Source organism: Simochromis diagramma, unplaced genomic scaffold, assembly GCF_900408965.1.
Source record: "Simochromis diagramma unplaced genomic scaffold, fSimDia1.1 OVJJ01000024.1, whole genome shotgun sequence".
Lineage (NCBI taxonomy): Eukaryota > Metazoa > Chordata > Actinopteri > Cichliformes > Cichlidae > Simochromis > Simochromis diagramma.
This window is the reverse complement of record NW_024387332.1, coordinates 3,047,806-3,067,722: the sequence shown is the minus strand read 5'-3', so window position 1 is coordinate 3,067,722 and position 19,917 is coordinate 3,047,806.

Genomic DNA, 19,917 nt, shown 5'->3' with positions numbered 1-19,917 from the left:
CTCCATTTAGATGTCACATCAGCACCAGCTCAGAGTGGCTGCAATAGTATTCAGTCGTACAGTATCTGAAAAATGGTGTTATGTATGTTTAGTAGGAAAAGTAACTTTTAATGAGAATGACTTACTTCAATAAACTGCAGCAATGAGATGATAATTGATTATGCGCAATACCCCTTTGTAAGACTGCTTTATGACAACAAAGTTTGTTATTCCTAATTTTGCTACATTATTGGCCAAAAAATTGAAATAAAAATCAAAGTAAATATTGATGATATGACTCGGTGTATTTTGCAGGGGCACTGACTTGAGTGTTAATGCTCTAGCTGGTCAGGTGGAGCTGCTTTTGCAGTCTCCAAAAATAAAATGGTTTTAATCTCCAAAGTAACTATTGTTTCTAAGCTGTTAGATAAATATAGAGTGGTGCAAAATATAGCAACTGTATGTAATGTTACAATACTGAGGTAGAAGCATACAACTATGATGAAAGGGACAGCCAGTTAGTTGTTGTTCTAATAAACTCTGCTACAGTAATCTAGATTTTTAAACATTTATTATTTCTTTTAACATTTATATATACATATCATATTAAACTATTGTTGTGCCCAGATTTGTTTTTTGTTTGTTTTGTTTGTATCTTTGCATTGCAGATGGATTCTATCGATCGCAGTGCCTCAGAAAGATTTACTCACTTTTGCTCCCTTGAGACAAATGCCCGGTCTTGTTAAAATACTACTACTCTGCATTATTAGCTTTATTTTCTTTCTTTTTTTTGCTGGGATTTATATTATAAAAACTAACATTTCTGAACTTGGTCCATAATTCCTTGAAGTGAACAGCACAAAGAATGAAACTGTTTTTAAGGGCGGCTTAAAAACACACATCTTGATTTTTGATTTGCTGGCCTGAGAACAGCCAAATGAGCACATCGTAAGTTACAATCTCGGCATCACCTGAGGTTTCAATGTCACTGAGCATTGCAAAAATCTTCTAAACATAACAAATCTCCTAATTAAAGAACAGTGCAGTAGTGAAATTGTGTTAATTGCACAAATCTGAGCAGGATGGATTTCAAATATATATTTGCTACATTTTTTATCTGATTTGTTACCTCCAGATTCAGAAAAGTATGACATTTACAACAATGTCCCGATGTTTTAAGGTGAACAGTTCAACACAAAATTATGATTTGAATAGACTGAAATTTGAATATTCACTATTACCCCATGAAGCCCCCAGTGCATCCTTCAGAGTATGAATGTCAGATTAACACGAAGCTTAGTCGTAGATAAAAGCATCGCATGAATGTGTGTGTGATTGGTTGAATTAGACTTGTAGTAAGAAAATTCTGTGAGTGCTCAAATGTCCTAAATATGTATCATTCCATTTGCTTAGGTTTAGGTGTGCACTTCCTATGCTCTGGTTCTGTGAGAAGTCCATGCGCCACTGCTGTGTGTAACACACAACACTGCCATCTAGTGGAGCATGTGTGGACATGCTTTCTTCACACTGGTACAGATGAAACAAGATTTACACAGACACACACACAAATACTTAATACACAAATTCTTTTCACAAGATTTTGTCCCTGAGAGAAACACACCATAATAAAAGGACAATGGTTCTCAAAATGGGGTCTAGGGACCTGTAGAGGGTCCTAGAGGAGGATTTTGCTAGGTCCCCTGCAAAATGACAAACTGGGTAATTTCACGATAATTTATTTAATTATAGTAGTGTTGAAAACCTCTTTATAACAGTTTCGCTTTTACATTCTCTAATTGTACTCAATTCCAAAGTTTGAACACATTTATTATGCAGTGCCAACTCATAAAGGATTCCCGTATGAGATCACCAAATGGGAGGTCCTGGAATGTGCTGTGTGTTTGCAGATATTTCAGAATTATTCTACCACAGTACCCAGTTAGAGTCACACCTTAGGGTGTCTGTGTTTCTATTCTCTAGGCATAAATGGAACACAAATATGCAAGGCTGCATTTTTAATTGCTCTGCTTTCTGAACTGTATGCTTTCTGACTTGTGACTAACAGGGAGTGTGCAGGGGCTTGAGTTAATGAGGTTCGGTGAGCAATAGGCGGCTGGCGCTGGTCTTCAGGGGCCGATAGGGCCCATTGGTTCTTCTCTTCTCTCACAGCAAGAAGGAGAGCAGGACAGAGACACATGGAGAGAAACACTGCAATCGTTTTTTATTTTAAGAGTAAGAAAGGAAGATTTGACTTAACGGAAAAGCATATAACTTGAGACATTTTTTCATCCAAATCAGTTAATATTAAAGACGAAAATTAAAAAGTTAAGAGTGGGAGACGGAAATCTGAATATTCCTTCTTCAGCTTCTTTGATCTAATATATCTCACAGACTGAGTGAGTTATGTGGGGAGTGATGCATGATTTTTAGATTTACTGGACAACTTCTAGAGGTCCTTGAGAGACCAAATAAAGCCTAGTGTTGTATATCATTCTACCACTGAAGCCTCATTTCCACCTTCGTTTAAATTTTGCCCACAGTGTGTGCAAGTCTTTATAAATGTTTTTAAAAAATGTTCTGTGTCCTCCAAAAAGATGTCAGCAATAGAGAACAGAAAGATTCCATGTTTTTCAACAAGTGCCTGATACTTTTAAATTGTTACTAAAAGTCTGAATGCTACATAATGTCAGTCATATGTTGTTATTGGCCAAGAGGTGGGCTACAAATTGGACAGGACACCAGCCCAACACAGGCCTAACACAGAAATACAGACAACCTTTCGCACTTACATTCACACCTTTGGTCAATTTAGAGTCACCAATTAACTGAACAAGCACATCTTGGGACGGTAGGAGAAAGCTGGCGCACCCACACAGGCGCATGAAGAACAACTATAATTTTTAATCCTTGTTTTGTTGACAGCCTTTAGCAAACAACGACTGCCTAAAATCTGGAATAATGTGTTTCTTCCTGTCTCACTCATTGTACTACATGACCTTGAAAAACTTGTGGGTTGCCTTTGCACTGTTTTGTATATTGTCCCTCTGCACCGTAAAGTCCTGTCCTATGTAGTTCATTGTGTTATATACACAAAAGAAAGAAGTCCTACCAGTGATTGGAGAAAGCTGGACTGAAAGACAGCACAGAGGCACTAATCATGGCAGCACAGGAACAAGTTCTCAGGATCCACAGAGGCTGGGGTCTAGGCAAGACCCCAGGTGCAGGCTGTGTAAAGATGCCCCTGAGACAATCCAGCACATAACAGCAGGGTGCAAGATGCTAGCTGGGAACATACATGGAACGCCATAACCAAGTGGCCGGCATAGTATACAGAAACATCTGTGCCGAGTATGGCCTGGAAGTCTCGAGGTCAAAATGGGAGACGCCCCCAAGGGTGGTTGAGAGTGACCGAGCTAAAGTTCCCAGACCCCTGGTAGAGGACCCAAGCTTGAAGGATAGACCGCCCCAGGGGGCGGGATGGGAGTTTTTTATATCCAGAGTCTACACTACAATGGGAATAACAGACTCAGCTTGACTGTCATTCAACCATTTGGTGTTATATGAACGAAACACAGATTTTTAGGCCTTGGTCTTGAATAAGAGGGGTCACACAATACCAATGCCAAGTAGCCGTTAGACCTAAAAGCATTCTACAGCATCACCCCAGAATAAGATCCAGTCAATGTCACCGAGCCACACATTCATCAATGAGTCTGCAGGACAGAACCAGGACCTGATATGAACCACTCCATGTTCTACTAGCAGCAAAAATAAATGGCTGCTAATATACACACACAAACGCACACACACAAATAGACTATGGGAACTTTATCGGTGTCTCGCTCTCTCCATAACAACTTCATCTCTTTCTAGTTTGAATATTTTTTACACGTTCCTTTATCCTCTATAGATTTGGATGAGGCTGGCACTCCTCTCACTCCCTGCCCTCACTATATCCTTCTTACTGCTCCTCTCTCTTACCTTTGCTTCATCTCACCCCCTCTCTCGTGCCATGATATTTCTCTCCTATTTAAAGGCCACTAAAGATCAAGCTTTAGAAAGACATTTCAATTTACTTACTGGCCTTTGGAAAGCACCTCCGGTTAGATTTGGACGCCATGGTACAGTTAATGGTGTATATCTGTTAAATGGCAAGCATGAGCCACAGCATCGATCACATCTGAAAGAGAAGATGGCAGTAGATATAACAGCAGGTACAGAGCATTATCCCTCTGTCAAGGAAAATGGACACTTCTAGTGGATGAGGATTATCTGTTTTAGTGTAAGCATTACATCCCACGACCCCTTAAAACAAAAGGGTTTTCTACTTGCAGCTGTCCAGCATGGGGAGGCAGGTTCAGTCCGCAGTTTTTTTACTCAATTAATCATCAGAGAGGAGAAAGGCTGCAGGCATAAATAATTTTAGAGGAAAGGGTCTTTACAGTAAAGAGTATGTGCAAGGGAATAGCTTATCAGCTTATTAGAAATATGCATTATTTTTAATATTTGTTTCCTACCTTGAGTTCTGACGATCCTCACTTGACAAGAAACATATATCAGTGGAAACTCAACAGAACAGGTAGCGGTGAATGGTACCCACAGGAAAACCACCACAAGGTGTTCAGATGGAATAGATGGAGTATCTAATACCACAGCAACACATCTTTTTATGTAAACTTACTTGTATCCATTTTTCATTAGCTAATGAGTTGCTGTTTATAATTCAGCATGACCCTGTACTATAAAGCAAATGAACCCAAGGCATCCCAAAGAAGCAGCAATCACATCATCATGACCAATCACAAACACGGGCAGGTCTACTTTCAACAGAGTAGCATATTTTACAAAGAGCAAAGTACACTGCTCAAGAAAATGAGATCTCAATGGGAAAAAATCATCCTGGATATCTATACTCATATGGACTCGGTAATGTGTTAGGAACAAAGGGAAGCCACATTGTCTCATGGTTGGCACTGTTTGCTCTTGTTTTCCACATTCTCCTCATCAGTCCACTAATTCTTAAGACCCAGTTCTTGCTCTGCCGGATTGTTTGCTTAACCAGTGCAGTAATAATGCCCCATCTTGTTAAAGTCAGTGTTTCTGATGTGTTCCAACAGTCGATTCCAACAACAATCTCTTTTTGAAAAAAGACCTTAGAGAAAAAAGTGAATCTGTGAATGAGGCATGTTGTGTAAGGGCTTTGAGTGCTCAGGGTAGAAAGGCACTATATAAGAACCAGTCCATTTTGCAGTTTTGCCCTGTGAGCCTGAAGAGCTGTTCTGTTGCTGGTTGTCTTTGGAAATGTCTTCTAGTAAATTCCCCTGCCCTCCCTCCCTCCTGTGACCTCCTGCGCCCATTCACGAGCAAACCAGTGCCCACCTCCCAGCATGCTCTCACTAACACAAGAAAGCCTACTCAGCTGTTCAGTTCATTCTCTAGACATCTGCTTAGCTCACCCTTCTGGCCCGCCAGGAACTGTCTATCTTTTCTTCCCCCAGTGAAACCCTGCCCAGTGCCCATAGCTAGCTTCTCTGTAATTCCTCTGTGCAAATAACTAGCCTATATGAATGCCCCTGTACCAGCTGCTTTCAATGATCCTGTGCAAAACCTCTCAATGCATACTCCTGCCACATGATGCACGGGAGTATGTCGTGCATCAGGATTCCTCACGGTGACCCATATCACCAGCATGAAGTGTAACAATGGGTCCAAGGATTTCATCTTAATACCTAACAGCAATCAGGGGTTTGTTTCCTAGCCTTTAGAGATCTGTGCATCCCTCCATTGATATGCCTCCCCAGTCCATGCACTGGTCATGCTGCACAATGTAACAGGCTTGACAGCTTCTCCAGAAACATCTGTCACATGGACTCAGGGTACATGATAAATAAACTGTTTCTGCCTTTCATACACACATACTCATATGCCAATGAATACATAAGAGAGAAACTAGGATTTAGTGTCTTGCTGAAGGATATTTGGCATGCAGACTGGAGCAGCCAGGGATTGAACAACCAACCTTCTGATTAGTAGATGATCTGCTCTACATCCTGAGCTACAGACCCTCCAGAAGGGTGAAGATACGCTCATCTTTGAAAAGCACCAATTCTAATATTCTATAGTAAGTGCCAATAGACTCCACAGTACCAGGCAGTGAGCAAAAGGACATGTAGAGGATGTCAGGCCACCTCGTGAAATCTGTTTCTGATTGTTTGGTCAGTGACATTCACGCCAGTGGCCAACTTAAGGTCATTTTGTTGAGTCCTGGCAGTGCTCATCCAGTTCCTCCTTGCACTCTCCTGAAATCTCTTCCATGCTGGAAGACCCAGCAAACCTTCTGGCACAGTTACTTATTGATGTGCCTTACTCAAGGAGTGGGACCACCTGTGCAACCTCTGGATAGTCCAGGTATGGCCTCATGCTACCACTAATAACAGTGACCCTAGCCAATAGTGAAAAACAGATCATGAGTGAAAAATGTCAGTCACCATGTCTGTTGTTGATTTCATCAACACCAAAGCAGCTGAAACTGATTATCAACCCCCTCTGCTACTTAACCAGATCTCAGAAATGTAACTGACTTAATGTGATTACCGATTACTGCTTCAACTGGTAGAAACCAGGGCTTGTTTTCCAACCCAGCACTGTGTTTGTTGTTAGTTTCTGTAGTTCTGCGTTCAGTTCTCTGGGCCACCATACTTAAAAATGATTGAAAAAAATGTGCCTTCTGTGTATCTACAGAAACTTTGTTACATCTAAATCAATGTCTAACAGTCTCATAAAAGTAATCTTCAGCTTGTGCTTGGAAAGTACACATTTTTAACAGATAAAGAATAAAGAGTAAAAGTAGTGCATACATGGCACTAAATGTCACTGAAAATCGTATGTGTGGCACAAAATCTTTACAAAACTCTCTATATAAACGTTTTTTATCATCATCATGCTGGCGACAATCATTATGTTCTCCAGCAAAATTCAGAAAAGACTCAAATATACCTCTTAAATGTGCTCTTACGTACCTTAGTGTTACAATACAACAATATAACTGCCTTCCCAGGACTGGACATTCCTGTGAATGTTGAGGACAACTAAGAGCTCATGATTTGCCACCTTTGATTTCGAATACCACTGATAATACGGTGACGGGACTCCTCGATTACTGCCTCTGGGGACCCAGATCTCTAGTGATCCTCAACATTATAGTAAGGTCAGAATGACTTTTGATTTTCAGTCATTGCATGTTTGAGGCCCATGATAAAATTATAGATGCACAAGCTGTCAGAACAGAATGCCCAGGGAGGACAGCCACAAAGAAGTCAAGATGTCCACGAGTAAATGGCCAAGAAGCAGACATCAGAAAAATTGAAATCAGGAATGGTTTCTGTATCAGGTATGGGCAGATTTGCATAATTTTCTTTTATCTTACACAAATGGGAAACATTCACTGGAGTGTTGTAGAGAGATAAAATTTTTGAATTTTCTGATAAAAAAGATTGCAGACATAAATAAAAATAGAAAAGCTGAAAAAATCATTAAAACATGTCCAAGAGCATATAGAAAGAGTGGATATGAAAAAATGTAGATATTGTATCAGTTAAGGAGGAAGATCTAATGGTGACTGCCAGAGTGCATCATAAATGTAATAATCTCATAAATGAGATAATGATGGAATTAAACCGGGAGTGCTGTCTAGAACCTAAAATCATAATATTCCATACCTGTTCTGTTTCTATAAAAGGAACACAGATCTTCATTCATTTCACTTATGAATGCATGAATGCAACTAGCTAGCAAGGGTGTGTGTGTGTGTGTGTGTGCACGCGCATGTTAGTAATCTGTTTTCTTTGATCTCTCTATCTTCATCTTTCTCTGTCTCACACGCGCGTACATACATGCTAGTGAGTGAGAGGATCCAATCAAGGGCGCTCGAGCTAAAGAGGGGAAAGGGTGGGGGTGGTGTCGAGAAGTGTAAAGGGGTGTAATTTCAGTTTCATATGTCACCCCCCTCAACCCCCCATCCCCGACTTGACAATACTTGAAAAACAATGAGAGTGACCCAGTTGCAGGATTCCAATTAGTATTAGATATGCAACAGTTGAGATTAGAATGCGCCTCTTCCCTCAGTGGGAGGGGGGATGGAAGAAGAGAGGGGATGAGGGGAGGGTGCAGGCGCTCGCTGCTCTGATTACCAGCCAGAGCGCAAATGTCGGGTTGTGATAAAGACTCTGTGTGCGTGCGTGTGTTTGTGTGTGTGTGTGTGTGTGCATGTGTGTCGCAACAAGGGGTGTGGGGGTTTGGGGGGCAAGATAAGGCATCAGGGGGACACAGCTGAGCATTGGCACACCATCTTACCTACACGCACGCGCATGCGCACACACACACACACGCACACACACAGATCCCAGTCTGTCCTGTCTGTCTGCAGAGGGAATATTTATTTCTAAAATAGCTTGACTCCTCCCTGACGGGAGTGGAGGTTATTTTAATCTGTGGAGAGGGAATAGAAGAAGATAGGGTGCTGCTGCTGCTGCTCTGTGTGTGTCTGGATGTGTGTGTTTTTGTGAGTGTGTGTATGCACGCATGTCGCATGACTTTCCGAATTGGGCGAAATGATTACCAGGCTTTTTTAGCTGAGACGTTCTTAGAAAAGAGAGACAGACAACCTGTGTGACCTTATTGTATGGCTGGTGTCTAGGTCACGCAGTCAGAGGAAGAAGATGAGAATGAAAGAATAGGACTTACTCTGAAGGTCATTGCTGGTATTAGTCCATCAGAATATAATGCTTCATCTTTTTTCTCAACAAAGATAATTTTTCCACAGTTAAAATCTGAATCAGCTCATTGATCATAACTTGTCATTAAAAAGCTACCAGGATAACGATTGACTTTTAGTATTTTAACAACGATAAAATTGTCAAAATATTATTATTTTGGATGTAAAGTACTCTTGTATTTACAATTAAACTGTGTCCAAAGTGCAGTAATTTGACAGTTTACAGGACTTGGCAACCTTTAGACTTTAAGATTCCCAAACTGTACTACAATCTCATGTATTTAAAACATATGTTTAAAAATCTGTAGAACTGTAAGTTCCTGCAAGTCTTAGTGAAGGATGTGAGATGCAATACAGAATGGCACATAAGAGGATGCACACTGCCTGAGAGACAACAGCTGTAAACTCCAAATGATTTTTGGTTTGTTTACTTGTTTTGTTTTTTTCATGTAATATTGTTATAAGTCCAAATGTAGTAAGTTGGTCTTGAGTTGGAATTGCTTTGTCAGCTGTTTTAGAGGTTAAGAATGAGCTGTCAAACTCACTTTAAAAGGCCACATTAAGTCTGTGACTATTTTTCTAATTTTCTAAAACTAATTGCTGAATATTTCCTTCCTGCTCCACCTGACCAGTTGTGTGGGGGTAAGAACATGGAAAACTGTGAGGACCATGTTAAATTAGGATTTGGAAATATTCACATGAAAAGTGACAGGAAGGTATACTAAAAAGGCCCACACATTAAATCAAAACAAAAAAATAAAACTAATCCAGACTGCATTTGTCATCACCATCAGCGTTACAGTTTCCCTGAATTGCTAAAACACATTTCTTGAAGCCTCCACCCATTTACTCAAAACCTTAAACACAAACCCAAAGGTTGTAACTACATTCACAAACTCCAGACTTTTCTGTCAAAATCAGATTTCCTGTGTTCAAAACCAAACAATGTGTTCACATCATAAACACAGCAAGTGAAAATATATTCACCACAGAACATTCGTTAGACACGACATCCAGTAACTGAAGACACAGCATCCAGGGCATGTAGTTAACATATATATATATAACATATAATATATTTAATGTAAGTGTATTTAACAAAAAATTATTGTGATTAGAGTGATGTGAAGTGCTTAATTAAATTTAAAAAAAATTACATGAAATTTAAAAAATAAATAAATGAAAAGCACATTACTGTAATTCACAGTTCATTCCAAATCCTCATGTCTTTGTCTTTGTCTCTTCGTCTTGGTCTGTCCAGAGGACTTCATCCACATCACAGGTAATATTCTCCCTATTCTCTCAGGCAACGTGGGAATAAACCACCAGTTACCTATGGTTGCTCAAAGGGGGACATTGCCACCACACTAGCCAGGGACTTCCACAATGGCACATTGAGCAATTATGTTCCTGCCTCTCCTTTTTGCCACACTGACCCTGCTTCATCTATGGAAATATATTCATGGGGCCTTTCCAGGGAATCCAGTTCAAACACTCTCTATAAAAATAAGTAGTGGACTGAAAGTGATACAGAAAGACAGACTTATGGAATCGTGTATCTACAGTAAACAAACTGCAGATTTATATACATTACAATATATTTTAAGGTTTTGAAGAAAAGAGTGTATGAGTTTTGCAAATTGTGTCTAAGTACCTGAACAGTGTTTAAGGTTTGGACAAAAGAGTGTTTGATTGGAAAAATAAGTTTAGAGAATTTGCATTAGAGAATGAAGTTTAGTGTTTGAGGAATTCAGAAAAACTGTAATTTGTCCAAACTCAGTCCTAATTGTAGCAAATTCAGTAGACTTTCTGCAATCGTCCACAGCATTTTACAGTGTAAAATAGTGGATAATATCTCCCTCAAACTTCTCCTCCTACCAGCCTCCAGCATGGGAAGATGAATATTGCTCAGGCCCTGGATCGTGTTACACACTGGATCTCATGACAGCACATCCAACCTAACAATGACAGTTTAGGGTCACTCTGTTTTTTCCATAACCCCTCCAGCCCTAAAGCAATCAGATTAGGCTATCATACCATCCTTAGACCCTCATACTCTGCAAGAAATCTATATGTTCAATTGGGAGTGTCACCAGCTAAGCTCTAAGCATGCAAGCCCAGCGATTTCTCAAAAGAGAGCCCTTCAGATGGCTCCAGCTGTTAATGTACGTCTGCTTCCCCAATGAGATTCTGAGAGGATAAACAGAGATGGGGAGGATTAGTTAGCGGGGCTATGAGGACAGGATCCAAATTAGCAGCAGCCTCAATCACCCAACCCAATACCCCCCTGACCGCTCACGCGGCAGACTCATAGGGGTTCGTTTTTTGCGCTGTTGTTTACATTCAAGGCTGATTGGCAAGGAAATTCTGATGCGGGGACATGGTCAATTTGGCCACTAATTCCCGCTTCAACTTGACACCCAGAAACCCTAGTGACAGATCCCTTCCACCCTACCTCACTGCTGCACCACTGTATGCCTCTGTCAGATTACAGCCAAGTCCTCATCTGAACTACTAAATTACATCTTAAGTGATCATTTTATTGAACCGTGGCAATTTGACATGCATGCAGTTTAATATAAAACGTCCAGATTTGTTCTGTTGTTCTCTTCCCCTGTGCAGTATTGTAATGATGGTATAGAATATACGCGAGGATAGAACCTGGATGCACAGTTTAGAGAATATGTGCCACTTTACATGAATATTAGTATATCTATCCTTTAAGTCCTCATGATTTCAGAGTGGGTTAAGTGATGAACTTTTTGTTTAGCATTTGATTGAATGTTATTTATTATTCATTCAGAAACTATTAAGTGAACCTCTCTGTATGACGTGTTGAGCACGCCTCTATAAAGTGTTTCTGTCTGTTTCAAATTGTCCGACTTAAAGATGGGCCGAAAAGCTTTCTATTACAGCCCCCTGGTCTGTTTAGAAATGCTGTATCCTTTGAAATCTTGTAGCCTCACTGTGTTGTAAGCAAATGGAAATTTTAAAAAAAAGTGCCCGGAAGCGTAACATGTTGACGATTCGTCACCTAGCCTAAAATATTACGCCTCGGGAGTGAGAGCGTGGGATGGAAGGGCTGATTTATCAGCGAACACTAGCTAGATTAGTTAGCAGGCTATATTCATAAACTGTATGAGTGCAATACAAACAATTACATATTACTGGTATGTATTATCATTCATCAAAACTGAAGATTTCTGGGATGTCTGATCTACACAGCAAGCCATAATATTTATCAGACTATCTATTACAGTTTTTCTGAACTTGTGAAACACATTTCTTGAAGCCTCCACCCATTTTCTCAAAAGCTTAAACACAAATCCAAAAGTCATAACTACAGTTATATATCCTGTGTTCAAAGCCAAACAATGTGTTCACATCATAAACACAGCAAGTGAAAATATATTCACCACAGAACATTCAATGGACACGACATCAAATAACTGAGGACACAGCATCCAGGGCATGTAGTTAACATATATATATAACATATAATATATTTAATGTAAGTGTATTTAACAAAAAAAGAACAAAAAATAAAATAAAAAACTTAAATGAAAAGCACATAACTGTAATTCACAGATTCATTCCAAACCCTCAAATCGTTGTGTGGGGTCTGAGAGGACTTCATCCACATCACAGGCAACACTCTCCCTATTCTGCCAGGCAACGTGGGAAAAACCGTCTGGTATGCTGAAACCAGCCTTGACGAGAATCCACATTTATGTCATCACAGGCGTGTTCCATTGCGTCCAATAAAATTTCGCTGGTGTAGGGGTGCCAGTCATAGACCTTCCACCTCCATGCAGAGAAAAACTCCTGTATTGGATTCAGGAAGGGGGTTGCAAGGTGGAAAGAAAACGTTTATGAAGTCCTGGTTGTTTGTGAACCACACGTATTGGGACAGCACAGTGAAAGTTCACATTGTCCCAAACTATAACATATACAGGATGCACTGCTTGCTGATCCAGCTGTTCACGTGCAGCCATAATATCCTGTAGACCAGCTAGAAATGTAAGATGTGCAGTGTTACATGGCCCCAGGTTTGCATGACGCTGGAGAACCCCCCAGTTATGCTTAGCTTAATCCACAAGATGTCCATGCAGGTTAACAGGAGTTGACAATGTGAGACCATTATATTATGAATTTATGACCTTTAAAAGCCTTTTTACAATTTTAACAAAATTAAAGCAGCTTCTTCATTTCGCTACCAGGGTGATGAGGCAAGCTCTATCAAACATTTGAATTACTGCCTAAAACAGTAGAAAGCAGTCCTCATGAATGGCAAAGATCTGTTGATTCCAACAATACAAGTGTTAAATCACAAACGATCATAGCCGAGGAGAAAATATATAACTGAGAATGTAATGTAGCTGTAGGAGGACGTGAAAAAGAGTCAGGGAACACTGGAATACGACAAAACCACAAAATAACACGTGTGACTTATAGACTCCTAAGAATCTTATGGCTCTGTTATATTTTCAGTACCAAAGTCTTGCAGTATATGTAAACAACTGTGGCATTTACATTCTTGAATGGTTTTTAAATACTTCAGTTCTTAAATCCCATCCTAACGGCCTGAGAGTCTACATTCATCGGCCCTGCTTACACCAATACGCCCTGATATTCATCATCAGGAAACAGTGAAACAAACAACTGCAAATGAACAAGACAACAAGAAGAACACAAAAAAAGAGCCATGACTACACTTTTTTGTCTCACTTCTTTGTTGTTTTTGTCTATCTCAGCATGGTCCTGTGTTCCTCACCGTGAACTGAAAATGGTATTTGAGAAACAAACAACTTCATTCTGCCGTGCATCAGTAATTAGCTGTGGAATTAGTGGGCTTGACGTGCCTCCACAGATCAGCCAGCCCTCCAGGGAGGCCTGCGGGTCCAGGCAAGCCGCATTTCCAATTATTGTGTTGAATTGCTAATTTAGTTATTGTGCCTGCCGTAATTGTGATGGGTATTGGGTGTGCGATTCAATTTGTTTTAAATATTTGTGGGCTGGCGGATTGGAAATGGAGCTGACCTATCTGCAGGCCCAGTGTGAGAGTTTGGAAGAAAAAGGGGAAAAAATAAAAGTAACCGACTACAAAGATGTTTTAGTCCCCCCATCGCACACGCATGCAGAGTGACACACACTCTTTCTCAATCTCACTCTCCCTTCTCTCATCATCTTAGCATGATCTGACTCATCCTTTCTAAGACTGTTGATGTTAAAAAGCCTGAAATTTAGAAAAATGGCACTTTGATCATCTTCGGGGTACAAGGCGCAAAGCATTAGGCAGGCAGAATACTGATGGCTTTGGTTTGATGACAACTGTTGTGGGAGGCTATACCTTTCTTTTTGCTCATATTTTAGAGCATACACTTGCTGCTGATTAAAGTAATGCAAAAAAGTAACCAAAAGTAGCAAAAATACTTGACAAATCTGCTGCTGATATCCTGGTCCATCAAAACAAAGCATCTTCAGAAGACTGTAGATTCCAGGGATCTAATTTATAAATATGTCCACAGGTCCAGCCTTGCTCTTCCATTTGATGCTCGCCTTGCTTAAACAGGCTCTATAATTATCATTTGTGATTTATGTATTTTAAACATAAAAGTGCCGTGCTATTTCCAATCAAGGTTGCAGTGAAGAAGGTGAGCAAGATAGACAACACTGCAGAATCGCACAGGCTGTGGTGAATATGCACCCTAAACACAATATTGTAATAAAAGCAGAAGGAAAATCAAAATCTAGTCTCGTGTACACATTGCCTCGAGATATCATTTACACATCAACATAAGGCTTTCACATTGTGCGCTGTAATACTAATTCTTACATCCTGAAACAACCAAAACCAATCTGCAAACCTACAGAAAAATAAACTGAATGAAAATTAAATAAACACAAAAACAGATGAAAAATATAAAACTCAATCAGGAGCTTGTTCTGTGGTAGAATTACTGCCTTTGATTCAACATATCAGTGATGCAGATTAAGTCTTTTATTAAACACACAAGCCTAAATGGTGACTTTCATTCATGCACGTTACACAACTACACTAAGACGTGGCCCAGCTCCTCGGCCACAGCTGAAATGGAAGGCATGCAACAGTTATTATATTACTGCCAGATAAAAATGAAAGGAAACTGAACTATTAAAGGTGTTCATCAGTCATGTACGTGTCAGAGCACAGAGGTGATAGTTGCCTGGAATCCATAAAATCTTTGACAACTTTTCTGCTTTGTTTCTGTTTTTTAATCTTATTGGTTGTTTGTTTGTTTTATTAGTGGATGGTACAGAGCAATGACTTGAATATAAGTTGATGCCTGACTTGCACAACAGTGCAACCTTTGTGCCACACGAGGTGATATCATCATCCTGTTTTCTGAAATCTGTCCTTTTACTCTTCAAATAACGAGTGATATGGAGAATTTAGCCATTCAATAAAAGACAAATTGGTCTAAATGTGTTTGTAGATGTTGGATTTGAATTTAAAACAATTTCAACTACTCATTGTTGAAGGTGACTGCCCAGTGTGCATGTGTGTGTGTGTGTAGTGTCCCTCCTTTTATCTTGATTAGACAGATCGTGCGTTTTTCTGTCCCCCTGTCACCCTGAGGTCAATATGAAAGACTCGGGTCTGAATGGACCTCTTTAGGTCTTTGAAATCTCTTGTCTGGCCTCTATGGAAACACTGCAAGTACAGACAAACACAAGCATATACGCACACTGTCATGTAAGCAGACACTCACTTATACTGAGCGGACAACAAAAGGTGCATGTGGGGAAAATCTTTCACACACACACACACACAGATGAAGTGAAAACAGCTTTTAACACCTGGTGGGTGTTTGATCATCAATTAAGCTTCATCTCTCTCTCCGGCTGTTCCGTCTCCAGGGTCTTGAGCTCTGCCTCTCCAATCAATCCACAGAACCATCTAACATCCAGAGTGGCACTTTGTCACTTTGCGTGTGTTTGCTTACAAATTTATAATGTCAGTTTCTCTGATTGGATGCCTTGATACTTAAGAAGACAAAAACAATGAAGAACATAGTGGAATTATAAATATTCTGATGTCCTTCTGTCTTCCAGTGTTTGGCCATTTGTTTGTTTTTTGCCTGATTGTAAACATATTTTAGTGCTACAGAGACAGAGTAATATAGATACCAGTGTTACTGTACACTGATCAATAGTTGCTTATTTTAAAACCAAACCCAAGTTTTAGTTTAATCCTGTTCACTTCTTCTACTTTGTCCTTCAATCACAGAATCATGGAAAAATCTGTTTAGCACCACATTTTTGTTGTTCAAATGTGGGTGGTCTGTAGTCAAGTCCACAGTTTTTTGCCAATCTAAATTTAAAAAACCTTTTTTTAAACTGCAGTCAATGACGGCCTAAAGTCTAGAACCCACATGCATCACCAAATATTGTGCTTGCTTCTTGTTAGGCCTTTACTGCAGCCTTCATTTGCTGCTTATTTGTGAGTCTTTCTGCATTCACGTATTTTAAAGCTGAAATGTATCTTCTATTTGGTTCTTATCAGGTGACTGATTTGGCTACTGATGAATATCCCACTTTTTTTAACTTGAGAAACTCATGGGCTGCTTTTGCACTATGATTTAGGTGATAATCTATTTGCACACTGAAGAGTTGTCTGATCAGTTTTGCAGCATTTCTCTGAATCTGAGCAAGATATAATCCTTTACACTTTATCCTCCTACTTCTATCAGTCGTCACATTAGCAATAAACACTAGCGTATTGCTTCCACTGGCAGCAATACGTTCTCATGTCATAATATTGACTCTGCCATGTTCAACATAAGACATTCCCACCATTCCAGTGCAGTTACTCTTGGTTGTCCAAAGGTTTGGAGTAAAAACTAATCTCTTGGTAAACTTCTAAGGTATGTACTTCAACCTCTTCTTCATTTTTTCATTGAACATGTGGTGGTGTACAGAGGTTGGTCTTTGTGCAACATATTATAGAGCAAACTGTATATGCTACATTGGCTCATTGGCTTCCCATGTTAATGAATAAAGCTGGTTAGTTAACTTCATTAGTCCTTTGCAACACAATACATGGACAGCCTTGAGATAATGCCATAACATGCATTTTTTTATATTATGTTGATAATTTTATTGAAATGTTTTAAAGTGCCATATACTTTTAATGTGATTTAGACCAAAAATCTTACATATTTCACCTCGAAAGCATGCTGTGTTTATAACTATTTAGTTTAAAGTTCAATAAACAAAATCTATTCCTTTAGTACAATGCTGGAAGTTTAATTTATATACACAAGAACCTAAAGCTTAGAGGTTGTATAAAATGTATAATTGCTTGCTTAGCAAATATAAAACTGATTTTGCTGTATGCTGCACTTCCTTAATGGTCGGGCTGTATAGTGTGCCTATAGGCAGAGAGAGTGCAAATCTCAGTTCTGAATACAAGCACACCATTCTTTATCTTCTGCCTGTAGTAAAAGGTGACAAACGTGGCAACAATTACAGTCTCTATACAGAAACAGGAAATAATATAGAAGTGGAAATTTAATTTTGACCTTGGAAATGTTATTGAGAAGACCAGAAGAGCAGGTGCCCAGCAAAGGCTTTTAACAGAGGCTAACTGACCCAAAGGAAACACATGTACACAACAACAAAAAAACTACAACAAATAAGCACAAGCTCATAAATCTTTTCACATGCACAAGTGGTTAAGCATACAAACATGCACACCCAGAATAAACATCACAAGCACCGACATCTTATCATAAGCATCCCTTTCAACTATCTTTACGATTTGGAATTGTTTATTATTCTTGAGCTCGTTCCCCATTTCAGACAAACACAAAGCTGATAACCATGAAACACACTTTCCCCCCAAGTGCTGGGAAAGAGACCAAAGAAGAAAAAGATAATGAATAAAAAAAGGAGTAGTGTGGAATAGGGAGGAGAGAGAAAGGGTAAGGAAAAAAGACAAAAGGAAAGGTGTGGGAATTTGAAATGTTTAAGAGACAAGAGAGGAGACGAACAGAGAGAGTGGCAGCAGAACAAAATTAAATCAATTTGAGAAGCGTTGAAGTCATTTGTTTCTAAACACAATCCTGGATGCTGGCTACCTCCTTCACCACTGAACAAGTCCACCTCCCCCTGGAACGACAACATCAAACACCTTGTTTCTCATTCAGAGGTGTTGCATGAGAGTGTAGGTGCGTGTTGTGCAAAGAGAACCATATGAAGAATTATGCGTATTTGGTTAAGTAATATTCATAATCAACAAATACATACCTCCTGCTATGTAAAACTGAAGCAGAAAGGCCTTTTATGCTCAGAAATGTAATCAAACCCATGTGATTGCCCTGTGATTCACTCCAAAATGCATCTAATGTTGCATTAAGATACATTAATCTGCTTTATAATTGACATTTTAAAAATAGCACTTGTGAAATTAGCAGAGAAAAGGGGAGAAAAGACTTGTATGGTCAATTACAACTAACACTTGGGCTTGGCACAGGAGCCATTGGACACAAGCCATAAGTATTTAAATTGCACAGAACCAGAGGGCCTGATTACAGCAATGCTGAATTTAGAAGCAGTAATTGTAGTCGCAGGCTCACAATGATGCTATACACAGCCTCTTGTTGGAGGGAATGGGGCTTTCCTGACGTGTATAAAGGGCTTGGAATTGAATTATGAAATCATGTCATTTTGATTAGAGTTTCACAGGACATATGTCACTCCAGTACTCACATACCTTTTACCTCCAAAGCCGCCCATAAACAAAGTTTAACTTTTGTGTGGTTGTGAAGAATTGTTTGGTTTTTTTATTAAAAAGGACTTACATTTGAAATTTCAAGAGTTTTCCAAAACATTTTGTACTAACATGAAAAACGCTTTTCTTTGATTGTATATGTTTTTATTCGGTGCTGTCTAAAACTCTGAGATGAATAAACAACATTTAGTGATGTCACTGAGTAAATAAGTAGCTACTGTGTTAGATGCTGTAGAACCTCCACTATCAACTCTGATGTTACTGTGACTGTTACTTCCTCATTTATTTATTTTTATCAGAAATGAAAGCTTGCTTTTTATTGAATTAATATGCATTTGGTTTATCTGGTAAACAAAACAAAACCATCACGTTAGTTTGTCCTGTTCCATAGTTTATATCTTTTATCTATACTTTTTTTTTTTACTTCATTAACCATTAATACTTCATTAATTTTTACCTCATTAACCCTCTCAGGCTCAAATTAAACTTTTTGTTGCTAATGCACAACCAAGTCCTGCAGTGGTACTTCTGAGTAAAAAAAAACTCATAAAATATGTATGTGGGGTAATCAGGTTGTTAGCTTTTAACTGTTGCAAATCGGCAACGCCTGCCTCCAGAGGGTTAAAGCTTTTTTAGAGGCACACAAAAGCCACAGAAACAAAGAAAATGTTTTATCCCAAATTGCTGTTTTACAGGCCCAGGACTGAAGTAAAACAAACAGGCAACAAACCAAACTAAACAATAGCATCTCTATACTAATTTGTGACGCTATCAAATGTTGACACAGTTGCATAAATGTATAGTCATGTTGACCAAGTGAGACCAAGGAAAGACCGTTTAAAATCCCCGAAGGGCTACCAAGTCCTGCCAAACAGGATCATTGTGGCTTGGCGTTCATTCTGAAAGTCTCTGGAATTGCCTCCCTCCCTGTGGACTTATTTCCATGTAGGCTCAATAAAGCATTGCAATGAAATTTGTGATGGGACATTCTTCCAAAACGTACTCCCTCTTTTGGGGCAAGTCTTTAGCATGAATAACAGAGCCACCAGATTTCCTCACTGGAGGAATCCAAAGCTTTGATTCACCACCAGTGTATACACAGTATACTTTACAAACAAAAAAACTCATACTATAAATGCAAAACATGGTTGCAAATCACCCTATTAATTATTAAGTTTAAAATATATTTTAAATATTTTCTTAACTAGAGAGAAACCTCTGAAACAAATATGCAAAAACACTGCATTATCCCAAATGTGCCACACCTATGTTCAGGCTTCTACATATACAGAGAAACCACACGTTTGTCATCAGCGCTATCAGCCTGTGTCCAGGAACCAGTTAACACAGAGGCCTCAGCTACAAAGGCAGACTACGAAATGTCACAAAT